Source organism: Typopeltis vanoorti, chromosome 21, assembly GCF_054136105.1.
Source record: "Typopeltis vanoorti isolate ZY-2024b chromosome 21, IOZ_Tvanoo_1.0, whole genome shotgun sequence".
In the NCBI taxonomy this organism is placed as follows: Eukaryota; Metazoa; Arthropoda; class Arachnida; order Uropygi; family Thelyphonidae; genus Typopeltis; species Typopeltis vanoorti.
In genome coordinates this window covers 92,486,750-92,511,448 of record NC_143569.1, presented here as the reverse complement: position 1 = coordinate 92,511,448, position 24,699 = coordinate 92,486,750, and the positions used below count along the sequence as shown (strand labels likewise).

Below are 24,699 nucleotides of genomic sequence, written 5' to 3'. Positions count from 1 at the left end.
CCATGCTCTATCGACGTCCAGCATTTGCAGTTGTACATGCCATGGCACTGATCCAAGCAATCTCCTAAGCTTATCATACTTGCCAGCACAGTAATTCCACATATACCCTGTCTTAATCAAAAATTCCACACCTTTAGCCACCTCCCAGGTCAGGCCCTTATGATCACTCTCACCAATAGGTGGCAACATGGTCATATTCATTACAGTCAAATTGTGAGATGCTATTACCAGGTCAAGCACTCTCACACCCCTAGTATTTTCAATTATATGCTGTCTCAGATAGTTATCCCTTAATAATTGAATAAAATCCATTTCTTTCCTCACATGTGTCCTGTCCTCCTTCCAATCAATGTTACCATAATTAAAATCCCCCATAATAATTACCCTCCTTCCACTCATTTCATCAATCTGTTTATGCATACTATCTCCACCATCTATTCCATCACCTGGTCTATAACAGCACCCAACTGTATATTTTATTCTGCCAGTCTCAATCTCACACCAAATAGCCTCAAATGAGCTCCTTTCACTATCCTGCAATACAATTTCAATTCTCCTTGGCTGCAGTTCATCAGCTATCATCAATAACACCCCTCCCCCCATTTTATTCTCTCTGTCCCTCCTAAACACACTATAACCTACACATTCTATCCCACTAACTATATCATCTGTTGTCAGCCATGTTTCACTAATGCCAATAACCTGTGGCCAGGAAGAGCCAATCAAAGCCGAAAATTCTTCCTTCTTGTTCCTAATACTCCTGGCATTAGTATACATGAAATGCAGTGATCCCTTTGTCCCACCCCTATCTTGATGCATTATTCTAAATGTCCCATTCCCATTTTTTGTCCTTAGTGCTGGCTCGGGTACATTATATACATTTTTACACTCAACTGTCTCACTGATGTCTGCATATCCACTCCTCCCCCCCCCCATCCTTGGTAGTTCTAATTTCCCTGGTTCTGCACATCCATTTTCACTTCATTCAGCAACACTTTTTCCAGTCTTCGCACACCAAGTCCATTCAAATGCAGGCGATCCATCTTGTATAAGTCCTTTCGCCCATCAAACTCATTCCACATGTCCACGAATTCCACACCACACCGTCTGCATAACCTGCGCATGATGTCATTTGCGATTATGGCCCTCCTTCTAAACTCCTCTCTGTCATACTGCGGCAACAGACTCACCATTCTAACTCTGTCACTCTTTTCTTTTGCTGCCTTTAACACTACTTTCAAGTCCTCTCTCATAAAAAATTTATCACCTTTCAAATCATTTGTACCCACCACAATTATTAGTTCTTTCACTCTCTGTTTTTGCACTCTAATACTCTCACTTACATCCTTAAATTTCGCACCCGGTAAGTACGATTTAGTTACACTCCCATCTATCACTCCTCTTAATTATGAGTCACCATACAACACTCTTTCCTTCATTTCAGAAACTCGCCCACTCTTACGCTGGTTGTTTACGTTAGCCAAATCACTCTGGAAAGAGTTTTGCAGATGCTCTAATTGCCGCTGCGCGTTTTGTATCACTTATATTTCCATGATTTCTCAACTATTTGTTGTAAATTGAAAATATGATCCTGACAGATTCTATTTGGCCTGAATCCAGCTTCTCCACCAAGTTTTTCTTCCACAATCCTTCTCGACCGTTTCTCAAGTATACTGGCATAAATCTTGCCAGAAGCACTCAGTAGAGAAATACTTCTGCAATTCTCTCATTCAGCTTTATTTCCCTTTTTATATATAGGTACTATGAGAGCTCTACTCCAATCATCTGGAATTCATCCTTCTGTCCAAGCCTTCGAAACTAAGTGGCTATTATACCTCCACATATGTGAGCATTCCTGGTCAAATATTATCTACTCCAGCTGCCTTATCACATTTCAGGCTTTTGATGGCTTTTTCTACTTCAAGTATGGATATGTATTCCTGATTGCATGCCTGTTGAGTGTTGTTGATAGCACAGTAAGTAATCACTACTTGTTTCGTTTAGCAATTTTTTGAAGTAATTACTCTATACTTCAAAGATATCTTTTTATTCAGTTTTCATGTCACTTTTTCATCTCTCATTCCTTTTACAACACTCTTTCCTCTATTTCTGAGCTTCTTCAACAACCTACAGAATATATTACCACCTTCTTGATATTTATTTTCTATGTTCTTACCAAAATCTTCCCATGACTTTTATTTAGCTAGTTTATTTAGCTTTTTATTGTATAAAAAACTTATTTAGCTTTTTATACAATGTTTAGCTTTCATGCATTTGTTTCTGTAATCTCTAAGAGCAAAAGCTGACTTATTTGCTAGGAACTTTTTATATGCTTTCTTCTTTTTTTTCACTGCCTCTTTAACTTCCTGTGTCCACCATGGATTTCTGATTTTTCTATCCTTACAGACAATCTCACCCAGGGTCGTCGCCAGTTTAGATCGTGTCCTGAGGCAAACATTTAAGTATCACCCCTGATTGACTATAAAACAAAAATATAAGAAAATATCCAATTGCTATTTTGTTTTTATTGCAAGAGAGACATTAATGCAAAATGATTCCTACCCCTCTCGTCCGTTCTAGGATGGATTGAGCCCGCTCCAAACGAGGGGTTACTGGCGTATTAATGCAGCTGGTTTGCCCCTCCTCTGCTGCATCCCTTAAGGGCGATATTCATGACTGTAATCCGTGTATGTTCACAGGACCTTGTTTGTCTGCTTGCAGGATGAAAAACACCAGATAAACTGGGGAGAAAAACATTGTTGTCCATTCCCAAGACCAGCTAACTTGGTTATGGCTGAGGAACATCCTTGAGCTCCTCACCTAGTTGATGGGAATCGAACCTAGGACACTCCTTCGTCAGGCATATTGCTAAGAAGCGCATAGCCACTAGGTTAACCATGCGGACCACAAAATGATTACATTGACTCCTTGGAGGCCTGAATAATAATAATAATAATAATAATAATAATATTAATTAAATGTTTGCTCTATGGGGATATTGCACAATAAAACTTTTAATAAATCTTCTAAATTTAAATTATAAGCTATGTCTGCTTCTATCGATATAGTTGCTAGACCAACCAATCTTTCTTGGGTCATTGGTATTTCTTGGGTTTGGTAACTGTTCGCAATTAATGTTTAATCAGTTTAAGCTTGGAAAAACGTCTTTCCGCACTTCTTAGTTTTTTGTTTTCTTCAGTTGTTAAGCCGTGCCGTGAGGCAGGCTGCCTCTATGCTGCATCCTGTCGATAGTACTGATCTCACCACATGCCCCTCTGGCTGAATCAATCAGTGTTTTCTTCAGGGTTTGCCACTAAATTTCCAATGTTTCATTCCTGTTCTCAAACTCTTTCATTTTTTTCTTGAATAATGTTTGTGTATTTCAGTCTACAGTTCACATTAGAGAGCTGATCAACTTTTATTCGCTTTAAAACTTTTTACATGTTCTTCTTTTCAATATACAGATGTCAACGGCCATCTCTCATTGAATACACTGGTTCTCGTCTGATCACAGAAGTTAAGCAGTGTTGAGCTCGGTTAGTACTTAGGAGGGTCCCACCTGGGAATACCGAGTGCTGTTGCAAGCTTTCGTTTTAGTGCAATCATGGCCGAGTGGTTAAGGTGATGGACTTGAAATGTATTGGGATATTCCTGCGTAGGTTTGAATCCCGCTGGCTGCGTATTTTTGCCGTGCCTCGTTGGTCTAGGGTATGATTCTCACTTTGGGTGCGAGAGGTGCCGGGTTCAAATCCCAGATGAGCCCTAAGATTTTCCTTTGCCACTCTGGTTGGACGAGTGGTTAGCATCCACTCTCCAGCCAAAAGGCTGCAGGTTCGAATCCTGCCATGGGCATGGATGTTTGTGATTTTCTGTGGAAATCCTAGTGGTGGTCAGCAGTAGATGGCGTTGGTGTAGTAGTGGTCAGTTGGAGGATTGAGTGGTGGAGACAGAGATGTAGAGCAGGTGCCCTCCCTCAACGAGTCTTTCGACTCCCTGGAGGTGTCAAATAGTAATAATAATAATAATAATTATATGAAATTCAATTTTATACTGCACAGGACTAAATGATGATCACTTCCAATTTCAAATCCTTTGTACACTCTAGTTTCCTGCACCAGGGAGAAAACAATAATATAGTCAATGAGACTTTTTTTATTCCTTGTCTCTCTCAATGTTCCAACATAAAAGAATCTCTTTTATGTTGGAATATGGTGTTAGTAATAGCCAGTCCATGTCCTGAGCAGAAATCAAACAAGTATTTGCCTTTGCCATTATTATTAGCTTTGTTCTTTTCTTCCAATTTTCTCAAAATATTTTTGTACGTCTGACAATCATTTCCTACTCTGCTATTTAGATCCCCAACAAGGACCAACTTTTCATTTTTCATTGTGTCAGTCACCTTCTCTAAAGCCTCAAAAAATTCCTCCACTTCTACCTTAGTTGAACATTCTGTGGGCCCATAGGCACAAATAAGTCTCATTGTCCAGTTCCACATTCTCATCTTTGCCCGCATCACTCTACTTGAGACGGCTAGCCATTCAAGAAGATTAGCCTCGTATTTAGTGTTGAATACTATGGCTACTCCTTCTTTTCCTTGATTGTCATTGCCTGAATATAACATTTTGAATTTATTGTTCAGAAAGATCTCACCATTTTTGTCTTTTTTTTGTTTCAGTCATCCCTATTATGTCAATCTGATACTTATCCAATTTATTAGCTAGCTCCATTTCTTTGCTATTCAGGCTTCTTATGTTGATAGTACTGATCTTGAATTCTGGTGATGTTGAGTTAGGGTGTGTTTTAGGATTTGTTCCAATAGATGACTTTTCTTACTGTATTCTCTTTAAATATATATTGTATATATTTTTAAATCTCAATAGAAGAAATGCTGTTATATTGTCAATTGAATGATGGGCATTTTAAAAACTTACATTAGCAATGGGAAGAATCCCTTGGAAAAGCCAAAAAGTTCATAGAATTAAATGCATATATATATATATATATATATATATATATGTTAAAGATACCAAGCAATTTTAAACCTGGTTTTACTCCATTTCCCAAGTAAGCAAACAGATTAGTCTGTTTGCTTACTTGGGAAATGGAGTAAAACCAGGTTTAAAATTGCTTGGTATCTTTAACATATTTATACCCAAGGTAAAAATACTTTCTACATATATATATATATATATATATATAGCAGATGTTAATAATAATAATAATAATTATTATTATTATTATTATTACCCATAAACACACTGAAATTCTCTGCAGCACCACACTCTCAGGCAAGGCATTCCAATCATTCATAACTCTGCATGAAAAAACTTGCTTCTCACTCCCCTACTCACACCCTCCTTGTACAGCTTCCAGGAATGACCTCTGGTTCTCCCACTATTCTCTGTAGAACCTCTCCAGCATTGATTCTATAATATTCCCTTAATAACTTGTAGATCTGTATCATATCTCCCCTCTTCCTCCTGTCCACCAGACTGCAAGTTGCATCTTCTCAATCTTTCCTCATACTCGACATCCCAGATGTCAGAAACTACCTTAGTCAGTCACCTCTGAACCCTCTCCAACACCTCTTCATCCTTCTGAAAACCAGGTGGCCAAATCTGGGCACAATAGTCCATGTGTGGCATAATCAAAGCCTTATACAATGGAACAAGAATCTCCCTACTTCTACAAGTCAGTGTCCTCTGCATCATTCCCAGATGCCTTTGTGTTGTCTTCACAATTTTGGCTATGTGTCCACTAAATTTCAGATCCTTATCCACTATTCCCCAGATCTCTTATTTCCTCCACCTCCAACAATACACTCTCAAAAAGCATAAATTGTGCATCCTATTGTTGTTTTCCAAATTTTAAAACCTTATATTTTGCAACATTGAATTCACATCCCCATTCCCAATCACTTAATTTATTCAAGTCTTCTTGTAAGGCCACAACATCCTCTCTACTCTTCAAGGTTCATCCCAACTTTGCATCATCTGCAAACAGCTGAATATCTGCATCCAAATCTTCACCAATATCATTAATACACAAGTTAAACAGCAATGGCCCTATAACAGACCGTTGAGGCACACCACTAGTAACTTTCCTTTTCCTGGATATCGCTCCCCCAAACACAACTTGTTGATACCTATCAGATAGCTAGTCTCCAATTCAATATCCAACCCCACACACTCCAGTTTGACTATCAACTTATCATGCAGTAATCTATCAAAAGCCTTTGCAAAATCTAAGTATATTAGTGTGTATTCTTCTCCTCCGTAGGAACTTGACCAAGAGCAAGACTCATATTAAAAAAAGTTATTTTGTTAAATGATTAGACATTTAGAAAATATGAATAGCAAATACAATAATATAACCAACTACAGATATAAAAACACAAGTAATTTATAGACAAAAAAAAAGTAATGTTGGTGGTGGTGGTGATGGGTGATTGATGTCTTTGATGATAGTTGTGTTTACGTAATGGTAGAATTAAGCAGTAGGGAGCAGAGTGTCTTCTTCCCACAATGAGTCCTTGAAGATGTCACATAATAATAATAATAATAATCCAAACACACACACACACACCTTGAGGTTGCTTTGAGTTCCACGATATTCATATACAAATAAAAACAGAAAATGTCATAGCATTGCATTATATCCACATTCTGAAAAATAAATAAATAAATTGATAAGTAAAATAATAGCCTTGGAAGTTTACATAGTACAAAGAATATAATTCAGAAAGAAATTTGCTAAAAAATAAACACATCAAAATAAATTTCTAAAAAAATTACCAATAATTTTTTATTGCCAAGCAAATAAGAAAAGGGTAATCATTATGGGTGATTTTAATTATGGCAATATAGACTGGAATGATGAGATAGCAACTGGAAGTAAAGAAAATGAGTTTCGTGAGTTTTTGAAGAATAACTACTCAGAGAGTATGTAACAGAGTGCACACGAGGATTAAGGGTCTTGGATTTGGTCATCTCATCAGAGGATGTAATTAAAAATGAGGTATCAAATCATCCACCAATTTGTGAGAGTGATCATGAGGTGATTACCTGGGTGGTTGCCAGCAGTGCAAGGACCCTGTGAGAAAAGGGTATATGTGGAACTACAAGGGAGGGGGGGGGTGATTATAAAGAACTCAGGAGACAGCTTGCGGGTGTAGCATGGAATGAGGAGTTAGCTGGAAAAGAGATCAATGCAGCTTGGGGGATTTTCAAAAACTGTTTAGTAGATGCAATGTCTGAATGTATTCCAAGGGTGAGAAGGTTAAATATAAGGTAGGTGTGAGATGGATGAATAAAGAGATTAAGCATGCGATACAGAGAAAAAGGGCATTGTGGAGGCAGCATAAGAGAAGTGGAAATAACCAATTCCATGAGGTCTACAAAGACCAGGCAAGGAGGGTGACTTGGTAAGTGAGAGTAGCTAAAGAGAGGTATGAACAGCAGTTAGCTAATGAAGCCAAAAAGAATCCTAGAGAGTTCTTTAGATATGTAGCCAGCAAAAGAAAGAATGATTATGGAAGGATGACACTGATTGGAGAAAATGATATAAAGACAGCTGTTGCAGAATGTGTGGTGGAGATACTTAATGAGCAGTTCATAAAGATCTTTCAATCTTGTGAATATGACTTCATGGAGAGATTGAGAGCAGCTGATGATGGGGAGGCGAGACTGACTGTAAGTGAGCAAGAGGTATTTGGGGAGTTGAGTAAACTAGATGTAAATAAGGCTCTGGGACTTGATAATATATCACCAGGTATTCCGAAGGAATGTGCCAGGGAGTTGACACCTGCTTTGACATATTTTTTTAATACGAGTCTTGCACTTGGTCAAGTTCCTAAAGAGTGGAAGGAGGCAAGATTGTGCCACTTCATAAAGGAGGTGATCAAACTCAAGCATCAAATTATAGGCCTATCTGTGTGTGGGGTGTTGTGGTTAAGTTGTTCGAGAAGCTTGTGAGAACTAGTATCCAGAGTTGGGTTGACAACAATGGTATTATCTTTGATGGACAGCATGGATTTGCTAAAGGGTGGTCATGTTTTAGTAATCTACTTACTCGCCAGCAGTGCGAGGACCCCTCTGAGAACAGGGTATATGTGGAACTACAAGGGGGTGATTATGAAGAGCTCAGGAGACAGCTTGCGGGCATAGCATGGAATCAGGAGTTAGATGGAAAAGAGATCAATGCACCTTGGGGAATTTTTAAAAACTATCTAGCAGATGCAATGTCTGAATGTATTCGAAGGGTGAGAAGGTTAAATAACGTAGGTGTGAGATGGATGAATAATGAGATTAAGCATGCGATACAGAGAAAAAGGGCATTGTGGAGGCAGCATAAAGAAGTGGAAATAACCAATTTCATGAGGTCTACAAAGACCAGGCAAGGAGGGTGACTTGGTTGGTGAGAGTAGCCCATGAGAGGTATGAACAGCAGTTAGTTAATGAAGCCAAAAAGAATCCTAGGGATTTCTTTCAATATGTAGCCAGCAAAAGAAAGAATGATTATGGAAGGAGGACATTGGTTGGAGAAAATGGTATAAAGACAGCTGTTACAGAATATGTGGTGGAGATACTTAATGAGCAGTTCATAAAGATCTTTCAATCTTGTGAATGTAACTTCATGGAGAGATTGAGAGCAGTTGTTGATGGGGAGGAGAGATTGACTGTAAGTGAGCAAGAGGTGTTTGGGGAGTTGAGTAAACTAGATGTAAATAAAGCTGTGGGTCTTGATAATATATCACCGCGTATTCTGAAGGAAAGTGCCAGAGAGGTGACCCCTGCCTTGACATATTTTTTTAGTACGAATCTTGCACTTGGTCAAGTTCTCAAGGAGTGGAAGAAGGGCAAGATTGTGCTACTTCGTAAAGGAGGTGATCGAACTCAAGCATCAAACTATAGGCCCATCTGTGTGTCTTGTGGTTAAGTTGTTGGAGAAGCTTGTGAGAACTAGTATCCAGAGTTGGGTTGACAACAATGGTATTATCATTGATGGACAGCATGGATTTGCTAAAGGGAGGTCATGTTTTCGTAATATACTTACTTATTACAAAAAAGTGAGTGCTTCCTTGGACAGAGGAGAAGGATACACAGTAATATACTTGGATTTCGCAAAAGATTTTGATAGAGTACCTCATGATAAGTTGACAGTCAAACTAGAGCAGATGGAGTTGGATATTAGATTAGTGCATTGGATTGGAGACTGGCTATCTGATAAGAATGAACAAGTTGTGTATGGGGGTGCGATATCCACGAAAAGGAAAGTCACTAGTGGAGTGCCTCAGGGATCTGTTTTAGGGCCATTACTATTTAACTTGTATATTAATGATATTGGCGAAGATTTGGATGGAGATATTCAGTTGTTTGCAGATGATGCAAAGTTGGGACGAACCATAAAGAGTAGTGAAGATATTGTGGTCTTGCAAGAAGACTTGAATAAATTGAGTGATTGGGCACGGAAATGGGGATGTGAGTTCAATGTTGCAAAATGTAAGGTTTTAAAATTTGGAAAACAAAGATGGGATGCAGAATTATGCTTGGTGAGAATATATTGTTGGAGGTAGAGGAAATAAGAGATCTGGGGGTGATAGTGGATAAGGATCTAAAATTTAGCTGACACATTGCCAAAATTGTGAAGACTACACATAGGCTTCTGGGAATGATGTGGAGGACAGTGACGTTTAGAAGTAGGGAGATTCTTGTTCCATTGTATAAGGCTTTGATTAGGCCACACATGGACTGTTGTACCCAGATTTGGTCACCGGTTTTCAGAAGGATGAAGAGATGTTGGAAACGGTCCAAATCCGAATGACTAAGGTAGTTTCTGACCTCTGGAATGTTGAGTATGAGGAAAGATTGATAAGATGTAATTTGCAGAGTTTGGTGGAGAGGAGGAAGAGGGGAGATATGACAGAGAAATACAAGTTGGTAAGGGGTTGTTATAAGATCAATGGTGGAGAAGTTCTACAGAGAATAGTGGGAGATAAGGGGAGAACCAGAAGTCATCGCTGGAAACTGTATAAAGAGGGTGTGAGTATGGAAGTGAGAGGCAGGTTTTTTTTTGTGCAGAGCTGTGAATGATTGGAATGCCTTGCCTGAAAGTGTGGTGTCAGCAAGGAGTTTGAGTGTGTTTAAGGCTCGGTATGATGAGATGTGTGTGTGATAAAAGAACCTCCCAAATGAGTCTTTGACTCCATGAGGTCTTGGGGTAATAATAACAATAATAATTTCCTCTACCTCCAAAAATAATAATAAAGTGACTGCTTCCTTGGACAGAGGAGAAGGATACACAGTAACATACTTGGATTTCGGAACGGCTTTTGATAGAGTACCTCATGATAAGTTGACAGTCAAACTAGATATCAACAAGTTGTGTATGGGGGTGCGATATCCACGAAAAGGAAAGTCACTAGTGGAGTGTCTCAGGGGTCTGTTTTAAGGCCATTACTGTTTAACATGTATATTAATGATATAGGTGAAGATTTGGATGGAGATATTCAGTTGTTTGCATATGATGCAAAGTTGGGATGAGCCATAAAGAGTAGTGAAGATGTTGTGGCCTTGCAAGAAGACCTGAATAAATTGAGTGATCGGGCACGAAAATGGGGATGTGAGTTCAATGTTGCAAAATGTAAGGTTTTAAAATTTGGAAAACAAAGATGGGATGCAGAATTTATGCTTGGTCAGAATATATTGTTGGAGGTAGAAGATATAAGAGATCTGAGGGTGATAGTGGATAAGGATCTAAAATTTAGGGGACACATCGCCAAAATTGTGTAGACAACACAAAGGCTTCTGGGAATGATGCAGAGGATACTGACGTGTAGAAGTAGGGAGATTCTTGTTCCGTTGTATAAGGCTTTGATTAGGCTACACATGGACTATTGTACCCAGATTTGGTCACCGCTTTTTGAGTAGGATGAAGAGATGTTGGAAAGGATCCAAAGGTGACTGACTAAGGTAGTTTCTGACCTCTGGGATGTCAAGTATGAGGAGAGATTGAGAAGATGTAATTTGCAGAGTCTGGTGGAGAGAAGGAAGAGGGGAGATATGATAGAGACCTACAAGTTGGTAAGGGATTGTTATAGGATGAATGGTGGAGAAGTTCTATAGAGGATAGTGGGAGATCAGAGGAGAACCAGAGGTCATTCCTGGAAACTGTATAAAGAGGGTGTGAGTAGGGGAGTGAGAGGCAGGCTTTTTTCATGCAGAGTTGTGAATGATTGGAACGCGTTGCCTGAAAGTGTGGTGTCTGCAAGGAGTTTGAGTGTGTTTAAGACACAATATGATGAGATGTGTGTGTGATAAAAGGACTTCCCAGATGAGTCTTTGACTCGATGAGGTTTTGGGGTAATAATAATAATAATAATAATAATAATTAACTTTGTTTTTGAAGAAAGTGTAACTGTGATCCATCACAGTTAGACTTTCTTTAGTTGTTCTACATTTGCTGGACTATTCGTATATGAAATAAATAAATGAAACGTACAAATAAAGATATACACAATTGTTTGATATAACATTATATTTACTTGTTTTTATACAAATGAAACTGCAATCTGAAAATTACTGCACAGGATTAAACTCTGGTTGTATAACTTTCTTTTTTTTTCATTCTATTGGGTATGCTGGTTTAGTTGCCCAAATAGCTAGTACAGTGATTCCCAAATTGAGCGGTCATAACCCTAGGATTATTTAGGGGAGTACTAAAAAGCAAAGTGGCAGCAAGTGGGCAATCAAGGTGAGCTTGATGTTACTTTATGAATAGCCATTCTAGAACTTAAGAGGCTTTGCTTCATATTTAAAGTTTTTGCATAAGTATTATTTTTTATTTGTATTTAGTATTTTGTGTAAGTATTCAGTGGCAAATCCTGAAGAAAACACTGATTGATTCAGCCAGAGAGGCATGTGGTGAGGTTGTCTGCAATGATAGAAAAATCAGAACTCTATGGTGGACACAGGAAGTTAAAGAGGCAATAAAAGAAAAGAAGAAAGCATATCAAAAGTTCCTGGCAAATAAGTTAGCTTGTGCTCTTAGAGAATACAGAGACAAATGTAAGAAATCTAAACACTGTGTAATACTAACTAAACAAAAGCCACAGGAAGACTTTAATAAGAACATAGAAAATAAATATCAAAAGGGTGGCAAAATATTCTGGAGACTGTTGCAAAAGCTCAGAAATGGAGGAAAGAGTGCTGTAAAAGGAATTAGAGATGACAAAGGTGACATGAAAACAGGAGAAAAAGATATTATTGTAATATGGAGTAATTACATCGAAAAATTGCTAAATGAAACAATCTGTGACAGCACAGTAGTAAAAAACACTCAACAGACATGCAATCAGGAATACATATCCATACTTGAAGTAGAATAAAACCCTTGATCAAAAGCCTGAAATATGGAAAGGCAGCAACAGTAGATGATATTTGACCAGAAATGCTCAAGTATGGAGGTATAAAAGTCTTACAGTGACTGCATTGCATTGCATAGTTTAGAAGGCCTGGTCAGAGGGACGAATTCCAGATGATTGGAGTAGAGTTCATAGTTACTCATATATAAAAAGGGAAATAAAACTTAATGTGAAAATTACAGAGGTATTTCCCTATTAAGTGTTCTTGGTAAGATTTATGCAAGTATACTTGAGAAATGGTTGAGAAGGATCGTGGAAGCGAAGCTAGGCAAAAAACAAGCTGGATTCAGGCCAAATAGAGGCTGTCAGGATCAGAGTTTCACTTTACGGCAAATAGTTGAGAAATCGCTAGCGTCGCCGTAGCACGTGGCGGTGAATTTGAGCTGTGCAGAAGAAAGTGATTTTTAATCGGTGAATAGTCTGCTTTTTTCCCCGTTTTTCTACGTTTTTGAGTGCTAAATTGTTTCTCTGAATACGAGTGTACTTCAGTGGTTGTTTTTTGGAAGTTAGTTGCTGTCGCGATATAATATATTTTGGTACCGTCGGAATCGAGCGCGTAACGGTGGAAGACAAAACGAAGCTAAGTTACTGTATTTAGTTATATTTCATTTTATTTAATTATATTTAGTACTTAAATGTTCTGATGTTTGTACTTTTTTTCCCTCTTATTTATTAATTGAATAATTATTAAACATTACGCTACTCGGCAGTAAGGAATGATGGTGGATTCAGCAGCAGTCGCAAGTGGCGTAACGCCAAGTCCTCCGCCATTTAAGAACTCAATTATTAGCAATATCATAAGGGACTTTGTGGCATGCAGTGCTTGCGGCATGTATGCGTCTCGGGAATTACATATGTGGCTTGTTAAAGAGAGTGGAGAGCGTATGTGCACAAAATGCAGGCAGTTGGAGGAAATAAGTACATTAGATATATCGATATCCGACTTTGTTGCTCCAGGAACGGGGAATGAATGTAGGAAGACAAGTAGTATGATAGGAGAGAATGAGAAAATAATAGTTGATAGTGTGGAAGGTGTGAGTGACTGTGGAGATTTAGGAGATGGTTTTGTTTGGGAGAGTGAATTTAGATTAAGAGTGACTGACCTGCAGAGGGAGATAGATGAGCTGAAAGAGGAGGTGGAATGTCTTGTGAATGAGAGCAGAAGTATGAAAGATAAGATTAGGAGAATGGAGGAGATGAATGCAAGGCGAATCAGAGTAGGAGAGAGAGAGAGAATTTAGGGAGTATGAGTGAAAGGTATGGGGGTGCTAGAAGAGGAAAGAATGGAAACAGTAGAAGAGAGGGAATGAGAGAGAGATATGGAAGTGCTAGAAGAGGAGAGAATGGAAACGGTAGGAGAGATGGAATGAGAGAGAGGTATGAGAATTCTAGAAGACGAGCGGATGGAAACAGTAGTAGGAGAGACAGAATGAGAGAGGGATATGGAAGTGCTAGAAGTGGAGAAAATGGAAACAGTAGGAGAGAGGGAATGAGAGAGATGCATGGAAGTGCTAGAAGAGGAGAGAATGGAAACAATAGGAGCGAGGGAACGGTAAGAGGTATAATGTATGGCGACTCAATGATCCGTGGTGTTCAAGATAGGATGCGTGAGGAGTGTTTGCCAGGAGGAACAATAGAAAGGGTGGCTATGGCAATTAAGAGAGGTGAAAGGGTGAATGAGATGATTGTGATGGTAGGAACGAATGACTTGAGTGGTAATGTAAGTCGGGCAGCAAGAGATATGAGATTTTTGCTTGAGACTGTACGGAAGAAGACAGAGAGAGGAAAAATAGTGTGCGTGTTGCCTAGGTATGATAATGATGAGCTGAGCAGAAGAGCGGTGATATTGAATGGCATAATAGCGAGAATGTGTGACAAGAGAGGACTGGTATATGTGGATGCTTGGTGTGCGTTTGAGGAAAGAGAGGAGTTGTATGCGAGAGACCATTTACATTTGAATGAGGAAGGACGTAGGCATCTGGAGAGATTGCTGTTCTGAATGAGTCAGTGTGTCCCAGGGAGGATGATAGCAGCGGTGGCCTCTTGTGGGAATGGATACTTGGGAGAAGGGAGACAATGTCAGGTAACACTGAGCCCAGTGGAGTCTAGAAGGGATAATGCTGGGTATAGAAACAATGGCATTTATATGCTTTATACTAATGCCAAGAGTATCCGGAATAAGGGAGAGGAATTGGTGGCGCAGATAGCATCAGCCTGGCAAAAATTATTGCGATCACTGAGACGTGGTTGACAGAAGGGGATATAACAACAGGAATAGAAGTCGCTGGGTATAGCATTCTTCGTCAGGATAGGAGGGGAAAGCGTGGTGGTGGTGGGGTACTGCTTATGATAAGTGATGACCTATGTCCTCTAAGAGTGGAGAATTTGGAAAGAAGTGAGACAAATGATTTTGAGAGCGTATGGTATGAGGTAGCGGTAGGCAAGACAGGATATTTAGTGGGGTGTTGCTACAGACCCAGGAGCACAGAGGATGGGGACCAGGAGATGTTTAGACAGCTAAGTTTGGCAAGTGCAAGAAGAATGATTGTTATGGGAGATTTTAACTTCAGTAGTATAAATTGGAGAGAGGAAGATGCATGTAACAATAGGGAAATGGAATTTCTAGAATTCTTGAGGGACAAATTTCTTAGGCAACATGTAACAGAGGGAACAAGAGGTTCAAAAATTTTGGATTTGGTTATAGCATCAGAAGAGTTGATAATAACTGAGTTGACGTCTCTCCCACCAGTTGGAGAGAGTGACCATATGGTGTTGACTTGGAAAATGAATAGACATGCAGGAGTATCAAAGAGACGGGAACTTATGTGGAATTATATGGCAGGTGATTATAATAGTCTTAGACGTCAACTTCGGGAAGTTTCATGGAGGGAGGAATTGGAAGGCTGGGATATCACTAGTGCGTGGGAAATTGTGAAAGAATATTTGTTATCAGCAATGGTAAGTTGTATACCACGAGTGAAGAAGAGGATGCAATTTGGAGTAAAGTGGATGACAAACAATATTAAACAGGAATTGCATGCAAAAAAGAGGCTATGGAAGAGATATAAGGAGACAGGTGAAGAGATGCATGAGGAATATAAGACACAGGCCAGAAGAGTGACTAGTGTGGTAAGGAAAGCGAAACTGGAATATGAGAGGAGATTGGCCCTAAGATCGAAAGAAAATCCTAGGGAATTTTTTAGCTATGTGGCCAGTAGAAGGAGAAATGACTGTGGAAGAATGATATTGTAGGATAAAAATGGGAATAGAGTGACTGATGCAGAGGACATAGTGGAATTGTTCAATGAACACTTTATTGGAGTATTTCATCCTAGAGGAGTCAGTTTTAATGCTAGAGGGATAGGACTGGTTCGAGGTCTGGAGGTACAGGAGGAGAGTGTGTTTCAGATACTGAGTACTCTGGATGTCAGTAAAGCTGTGGGACTGGATGGTATTTCGCCACGAGTTTTGAGAGAATGTGCTAGGGAATTGACAGTACCTTTAACGTGGCTTATCAATGAACGTCTGGCTTTGGCAAAGGTGCCCAGGGAATGGAAGGAAGGTAAGATAGTGCCATTGCATAAGGGTGGTAACAGACTGGAAGTGTCTAATTATAGGCCAGTCTGTGTGTCATCAGTAGTTGTTAAGATCTTGGAGAAAGTAGTGAGGGACCGTGTACAGCATTGGGAAGATGAAGGTAATGTTATCTGTTAGAATCAACATGGATTTGTGAAAGGACGCTCTTGTTTTAGCAATATGCTAGCCTTTTATAATAAAGTTACAAGAACATTAGATGAGGGAAAGGCATATACTGCAATTTTCTTAGACTTGGTGAAGGCATTTGACAGGGTGCCACATGATAAGCTGATATTTAAGTTGCAGCACATGGATCTGGATGTCAGATTGGTCAACTGGATTCAGGATTGGCTGTCTGATAGGTATCAGAGAGTTGTGTATGGTGGAGCAGTTTCCAGTAGGCAGAGGGTTACAAGTGGGGTCCCACAGGGCTCAGTACTAGGACATATATTGTTTAACCTTTATATCAATGACATAGCCAGTGGATTGCAGGGGGATATTCAGTTGTTTGCGGATGATGCGAAGCTGGGAAGGATTATTAGTAATAGTGCAGATGTGGTAGCCCTGCAAGAGGATTTAAATAAGCTAGATAGATGGGCAAATGAATGGGGATGTCAGTTTAATGCAGCAAAATGTAAGGTCTTGAGGTTTGGGAAATATCGATGGGATGCTGCATACTCTATGGGAGGAGTTATACTGGAGGAAGTAGGGGAGACAAGAGATCTGGGGTTGATGATTGATAGAAACTGGAAGTTTAGGGGACATATTGCAAAGGTGGTGAAGGTAACACAGAGGATTACTGCTATTATGAGAAGGACACTGACCTGCAGAGATAAGAGGGTTATCATTCCGTTGTATAAGTCTCTGATCAAACCACACTTGGACTATTGTTCTCAGATTTGGTCCCCAGGATTTGAAGGGGATAAATTAACTGTGGAAAGGATACAAAGACGGATGACAAAGATGGTTTCAGGACTGTACAAGGATAGTTATGAGGATCGGCTGAGAGAATGTGGACTGCAGAGTTTAGTGGATAGAAGAAGGAGAGGTGATATGATTGAGACTTTTAAACTGTTGAGAGGTGGTTACAGGGTTGACACTGGGGAGTTCTTTCGCTTGGTTGATCAGCGGGAAGAAGTGATGACAAGAGGCCATCCCTGGAAGTTACGAAAGGAAACTGTGAGCAAGAGGGTAAGGAGTGGTTTCTTTGTGTGGAGGGTGGTTGAGCCATGGAATGCATTGCCTGATGGAGTGGTGGGAGCGAGAACGGTCAGTGAGTTTAAAGAGTGGTATGATAAACTTTGTGTTTCTTAGGGGGGGACCTCCCCTCGATGAGTCTTGACAGACTTTATGTCTTAGGAAGGACCTCCCTCGATGAGTCTTTTGACTCCTTGGAGTCCTGAATAATAATAATAATAATAATAATAATAATAATAACAAAGATCTGTATTTTAAGTTGCCTGGTTGCCGAGTGGTTAGCATATCCACTCTCCAGCCAAACGGCTGTGGGTTCAAATTCCGCCGTGGGCATGGATGTTTTTGATTGTCTGTGGAAATAGTAGTGGTGGTAGATGGCATTGGCATAGTTGCAGTTAGTTGGTGGATTGAGTAGTGGAGACAGAGTTGTAGAGCAGGTGCCCTCCCTCAATGAGTCTTTGAACTCCAAGGAGGTGTCAAATAATAATAACAATAGATCTGAAAGAGCCATATAACAAGGTGTCAAGAGAAAAGGCTATTCAATATGCTACAGTTGTATGGTGTTAATAGAGCATGATATCAAGCAATACTTAAGTCTTTATTTCAGTTGCAAGTCAGCAGTTAGAATTGAAGGAAGTATGGGAAGATGGTTTTATGTTAATTCTGGTGTCAGACAAGGATGTGCATTATTCCCTCTGTTATTTATTATATATGTGATTCACATTATGAAAGAAAGTGGTATTAAACCTGATATCAAAATGGGAGATGTTAATCTGAGCTCTTTACCTTATGTGGATGATGATAGATTTCTAAATAAATACAGTAGAAGTTTGCAAGATTCCCTGATTAAATTGAATAACTGTTGTAATAGATATGTTATGAAGGTCAGTAATAACAAGACAGAAATAATGAAAATAGGCAGAAGCTTTGAAAATATCAACTGAGTACCTATAGAACAAGTTCTTAGATGAGTCTTTGACTCCATGGGAGTCTTGGGGTAATAATAATAAGTAAATAATTTCAGCTACTTAGGCACAATTTTTAGAGAAAATGGCAAATTAAATATGGAAATAGACAACAGAATCAATAAAGCTGGTACGTAGGAAGTCAACTGAATAAATTTATATGGAATAAGAGAGAAATTAGTCAAAACACTAAGTTAGTTGTATACAAGACAATGTTCAAACCAATTTTAACTTATGAAGCTGAGAGCTAGGTTAGAAATAAAACACTTGACCAAAGACTAGCGACCACAGATATGAGAGTCCTGAGAAAAATTAGAGGCATTAACAGATATCATCAGTCGCAATATCATATTAAAAACAAGGATATTAGGAAAGAACTTAACATTGTTAGCATCCAGGAATATGTTATCAGAGCTAATCTCAGGTGGTATGGTCACTTAAACAGAATGGGAGAGAAAAGATTAGCAAAACAAGTGTTTTCTACCAGGTTGGCAGGAAAAAGACCCAGAGGAAGACCAAGATATAAGTTGATTGATACAGTAAAAAAGTGGCTTAGAAGATAGAAATATAACTAGGGGACACCTATGGAAGCTGGGCAAGAGTGTGGTTGGCAAGGGTGTTAGAACTGGGTTCTTTACTTTTAGAATGGTAAATGAGTGGAATAAGCTGCCAGAGTCTGTTGTCTGTGCTATGATGGTGAGTGAGTTCAAGGCAAGGTATGATAGATACTGTGAGAATGTCGTATAGTTGTGTGGACATGATGTTTAGGGCCTCCCTCGATGAGTCTAAGGACTCCCTGGATTCGCCTGCAATAATAATAATAATAATAATAATAATAATAATAAGATCTGATATTATTATCTGACAATTCCAAGGAGTCCAAACACTCACAGAGGGAGGGCATCTGCTCTACTCTACAACTCTTTATCTCTGCCGCTCAATCTACCAACTACAGCGAACCACATCATCTACACCAACGTCATCTACTGCCCACCACCACCACTAGTATTTTCACAGACAATCACAAACATCTGTGCCGACGGTGGGATTCGAACCCACAGCCTTTTGGCTGGAGAGAAGATACGCTAACCACTCAGCCAACCAGGCTGGAATATGATATCACATTCAGTAGACGAAGGAAATGGCAGAAAATTTTACAGTAACCACAGAACACAAAGGAAAATCTTGGGAAATGAAACAAAGAAAATCACCGAGAACAGAACAAAAGAAAATTAAAGGAAATAAATCAAAAGAAAACTGATGCAAATGGAATAAAAAATATATAAAAAATCATGGGGTGCTTAAGGGTCAAAGCTGTATAACTGAGAGGAGACCTCCACATAGCCTTTAAAGGAATGCGGAGAACCGTCCAGGGCTTCTGACCTAATGTCCAATCCTCACCTTCTCGTGGTGCACCCTGTTGGGTATCTACTTTGATACTGAACGAACGAGGATGGGCTGGCAATTTGGGATTTAGCCGACCAAATTGTATTCTTATTGGTTAAACCAAAATAAAAAATGATGGTACAACATGACAAAATTTCATGCCGGCTGGGGCGTCGCCCGGTTAAACAAGGCCCCCGTTGTTTTCGCCAGGGAACCAGGGCGAACAGCGAAAAGTCAGCTACTGGAACAAATCTGAAAACAAACCCCAACTCAACATCACCAGAGTTAAAGATCGGTACTATCAATGTAAGAAGCCTGAATGGCAAAGAAATGGAGCTAGCTGAGGAATTAGATAAGTACCAGATCGACATAATAGGGGTGACTGAAACAAAAAAGACCAAAACTGGTGAGATCTTTCTGAGCAATAAATACAAAATGTTATATTCAGGCAATAACAATCAAGGAAAAGAAGGAGTAGCCATAGTATTCAACACAAAATACGAGGCTAATCTTCTTGAATGGCAGTCAGTCTCAAGTAGAGTAATGTGGGCAAATATGAGAATGGGGAACTGGACAATGAGACTTATTTGTGCCTATGGTCCCACAGAAGGTTCTACTAAGGTAGAAGTGGAGGAATTTTTTGAGGCTTTAGAAAAAGCAACTGACACAATGAAAAAGGAAAAGTTGGTCCTTGTTGGGGATCTAAATAGCAGAGTAGGAAATGATTGTGAGACATACAAAAATATTTTGGGAAAATTTGGAGAAAAGAGCAAAGCTAATAATAATGGCAAATATCTGTTGGATTTCTGCTCAGGACATGGACTGGTTATTACTAACACCATGTTCCAACATAAAAATGTGCACAAATTCACATGGAGAGAAGAGGCTAGGAATAAGAAAAGTCTCATTGACTATGTTATTGTTGATAGTGATGTTTTCTCCCTGGTGCAGAACACCAGAGTGTACAGAGGATTTGAAATTGGAAGTGATCACTATTTAGTCTTGAGCAGGATAAAATTGAATTTCATATTGAAAAGAATAACATGTAAGAAAGTTTTAAAGCGAATAAAAGTTGAGCAGCTCTCAGATGTAAACTGTAGACTAAAATACAGAAATATTATTGAAAAGAAAATGAAAGAGTTTGAGAACAGGAATCAAACCTTGGAGATTCAGTGGCAAACTCTAAAGGAAACATTGATTGATTCTGCCAGAGAGGCATGTGGTGAGGTTGTGTGCAAAGATAAAAAAATCAGAACTCCCTGGTGGACACAGGAAGTTAAAGAGGCAGTGAAGGAAAAGAAGAAAGCATATCAAAAGTTCCTGGCAAATAAGTCAGCTTTTACTCTTACAGAATACAGAGACAAATGTAAGAAAGCTAAACAGTGTGTAAAACTAGCTAAACAAAAGTCATGGGAGGACTTTGGCAAGAATATAGAAAATAAATATCAAGAAGGTGGCAAAATATTCTGGAGGTTGTTGAAGAAGCTTAGGAATGGAGGAAAGAGTGCTGTAAAAGGAATTAGAGATGATAAAGGTGAAATGAAAACAGGAGAAAAAGATATCCTTGAAGTATGGAGTAATTACTTTGAAAAACTGCTAAATGAAACAAGCAGTGATGACAGCACAGTGATACAAAACACTGACCAGGCATGCAGTCAGGAATACATATCCATAATTGAAGTAGAAAAAGCCATCAAAGGCTTGAAATGTGGAAAGGCAGCAGGAGTAGATGATATTCGACCAGAAATGCTGAAGTATGGTGGTATAAGAGTCTTACAGTGGCTGCACTGCATAGTTCAGAAAGCCTGGACAGAGGGACGAATTCCCGATGATTGGAGTAGAGCTCTCATAGTACCCATATATAAAAAGGGAAATAAAACTGAATGTGAGAATTACAGAGGTATTTCCCTACTGAGTGTTCCTGGCAAGATCTATGCAAGTATACTTGAGAAACGGTTGAGAAGAATTGTGGAAGAAAAGCTTGGTGAAGAACAAGCTGGATTCAGGCCAAATAGAGGCTGTCAGGATCAGATCTTCACTTTACGACAAATAGTCGAGAAAGCATGGGAATATAACAAAGATCTGTATTTAAGTTTTGTCGATTTGGAAAAGGCATATGACAAGGTGCCAAGAGAGAAGCTATTCAATACGCTGCAGTTGTATGGTGTCAATGGGGCATTATATCAAGCAATAGTTAGTCTTTATTTGAGTTGTGAGTCAGCAGTTAGAATTGAAGGAAGTACAGGAAGATGGTTTAATGTTAAATCTGGTGTGAGACAAGGATGTACATTATCCCCTTTGTTATTCATTATCTATATGGATCACATTATGAAGGAATGTGGTATTAAACCTGATATCAAAATTGGAGATGTTAATGTCAGCTCTTTGCTTTATGCGGATGATGTTATACTTCTAAATAAATCCGCTACAAGTCTGCAAGATTCTCTGACTAAATTGAATAGCTGTTGTAATAGATATGGTATGAAGGTCAGCAATAAAAAGACAAAGACAATGAAAATAGGCAGAATCATTGAAAATGTCAACTGTGTTGTGAATGGAGAACCTGTGGAACAAGTAAAACATTTCAGCTACTTAGGCACAATTTTTACTGAAGATGGTAAATTAAATATAGAAATAGACAACAGAATCAGCAAAGCTGGTATCGTGGGAAGTCAATTGAATAAATTCATATGGAATAAGAAAGAAATTAGTCGGAACACTAAATTAGCTGTATACAAGACTGTGTTCAAACCAATTTTAACTTATGGATCTGAGAGCTGGGTCAGAAGTAAAACACTTGACCAAAGACTAGAGACCGCAGATATGAGAGTCCTGAGAAAGATTAGAGGCGTGAACAGATGGCATCAATGGCAATATCATATTAAAAATGAGGATATTAGGAAAGAACTTGACATTGTCAGCATCCAGGAATGCGTTAGCAGAGCTAATCTCAGATGGTATGGTCACTTAAATAGAATGGGAGAGAAAAGATTAGCAAAACAAGTGTTCTCTGCCAGGTTGGCAGGAAAACGACCCAGAGGAAGACCAAGATATAGGTGGATTGATGTGGTACAAAGTGCCTTAGACGATAGAAATATAAGATCTGATAATGTTGGAGTCTTGACAAGTAACAGACTGATTTGGAGGAAAATTGTAGATAGGAAGTTAGTAATGATGTAATTTTTTCATGTAGTACTGTCATATCCTGTACACCCCTTGAGGGTACATGGCAGGAATTTGATGATGATGATGATGATGATGATAAAAAATCATGGGAAACAGAACAAAAGAAATCACAGAAAACAGAACCAAGGAAATGGCAGGAAATCGTACACATGAAAAAACTACACAAAGGTCTAGCATACATAGCACTCAAAATGACAACTTGAAAAAGTAAAAATGCAACAATAATGGGAGACATAAGAAATAACTAGAAGAGCATGGGATTATAAAAATGAGAATCTGGATCTACCATTTACAATTTTACTTGTAAAATTTTACCATGTAGTTGAACAACTACACATGCACAGTGAAGAGATTCATGGGAGACTGACAGGTGAATATGAATGGCAACTCTTGAGCAAAGGAGAAAATTAAAAAACAGAGACCAGAGAATTTGTTTTGGAAGTATATATGACTTTATAACTGAAATAGTAACAGGTGTTTCTGAAAATGAATTTTTAAGCAAAGGCAGATCATGTAGATGAGAGATTAACAGTGTAATTAAGGGGACAGTACTTGAAAGGAGAAACTCAATGTTTCTCCATTGAGTTTCTCCTTTCTAGAATTGATTTTCTCAATTTCTATTTCAACATTCAAAAAAAAAAAATGCTAAAAGGAAAAGGTTTTCTTCTGTTTTAAGGAGGCAAGTGATATGATAAATTAACTTATTATTATTCAGAAATAAATGAAAGAATTAGACAATTTCTAAAATAGAACAAATGAAGTAGAGTGCTATATTTCCTGATGTATTTTATTTTGAAGACAAAAAAAAATTGTTTTCACTTGTAAAAGAGAAGTTATGATTATACTTCCTGATTACCTGAGATAAGAGTGTATTCATGGAGTGAGACACTGTGGAAGCAAATATATTATTATTATTTGACACCTCCAGGTAGTCCAAAGACTCATCGAGGGAGGGCACCTGCTCTACAACCTGGAGGTTTCAAATAATAATAATAATAATATATTTCCTTCCACAGTGTCTCACTCCATGAATATACTCTTATCTCAGGTAATCAGGAAGTATAATCATAACTTCTCTTTTACAAGTGAAAACAACAAAAAATCCATCTCCACCATTCCATCACCAACTGACCGCAAGTAAACCAACGCCATCTACCGCCGACCTCAGACAATCACAAACATCCATGCCCATGGTGGGATTTGAATCTGCAGCCTTTTGGCTGGAGAGTGGATACGTTATCTACTTGGCCAACCAGGCCAAAAAAAAATCCCTTTTGCCCCAGGTGGGCTCGAACCTTTTGGTTAACAGCCAAATGCATATTGCACCACAGAGGCATATGATGGATGAAGAATTACTGCCTAGTCTTATGTGCTATCTGCATAGTCTTATGTAAGTTAAAAAAAATTCATTTTCAGAAAAGGCATTATATACTGTTCAAAACAATTAGGAGATATTTTGGTTTTCTTGTAAATTATAAAGTTATTATTATTATTATTATTATTATTATTATTATTACATAACATCTCCAGGGAGTCCAAAGACTCATTGAAGGAGGGCACCTACTCTACAACTCTCCGTCTCCACCTACCGCAACTACCTTCATCATCTACACCAATGGCATCTACCGCCGACCACTACCACTAGTATTTTCACAGACAATCACAAACATCCATGCCCATGGTGGGATTCGAACCGACAGCATTTTGGCTGGAGAGCAGATATGCTAACCATTCGGCCAACCAGGCCGGCAGGCCTGGTTTGCTGAGTTATAAAAGTTATAAAAATAATTTACAAATGTAACACAATTTGTAATAAATATCGATTATTTAAACAATATCTCATCAATTACACCCTATCCATAAGTAAGAAATATTTATTCATGTGTAAAGTATCCAATAGTTATAATTATTTGCAGATATTTATAATTATCCAACAGAAACTAAAATATATCCCTTAATTATTTTGAG

At 38.7% G+C, this 24,699-nt stretch overlaps 1 pseudogene; it reads left to right on the top strand.

Annotated features, from left to right (window-relative positions):
• Window positions 1-3,466: 3,466 nt before the first annotated feature.
• On the top strand, window positions 3,467-3,584 carry LOC150095111 (5S ribosomal RNA; annotated as a pseudogene).
• Window positions 3,585-24,699: the final 21,115 nt, after the last annotated feature.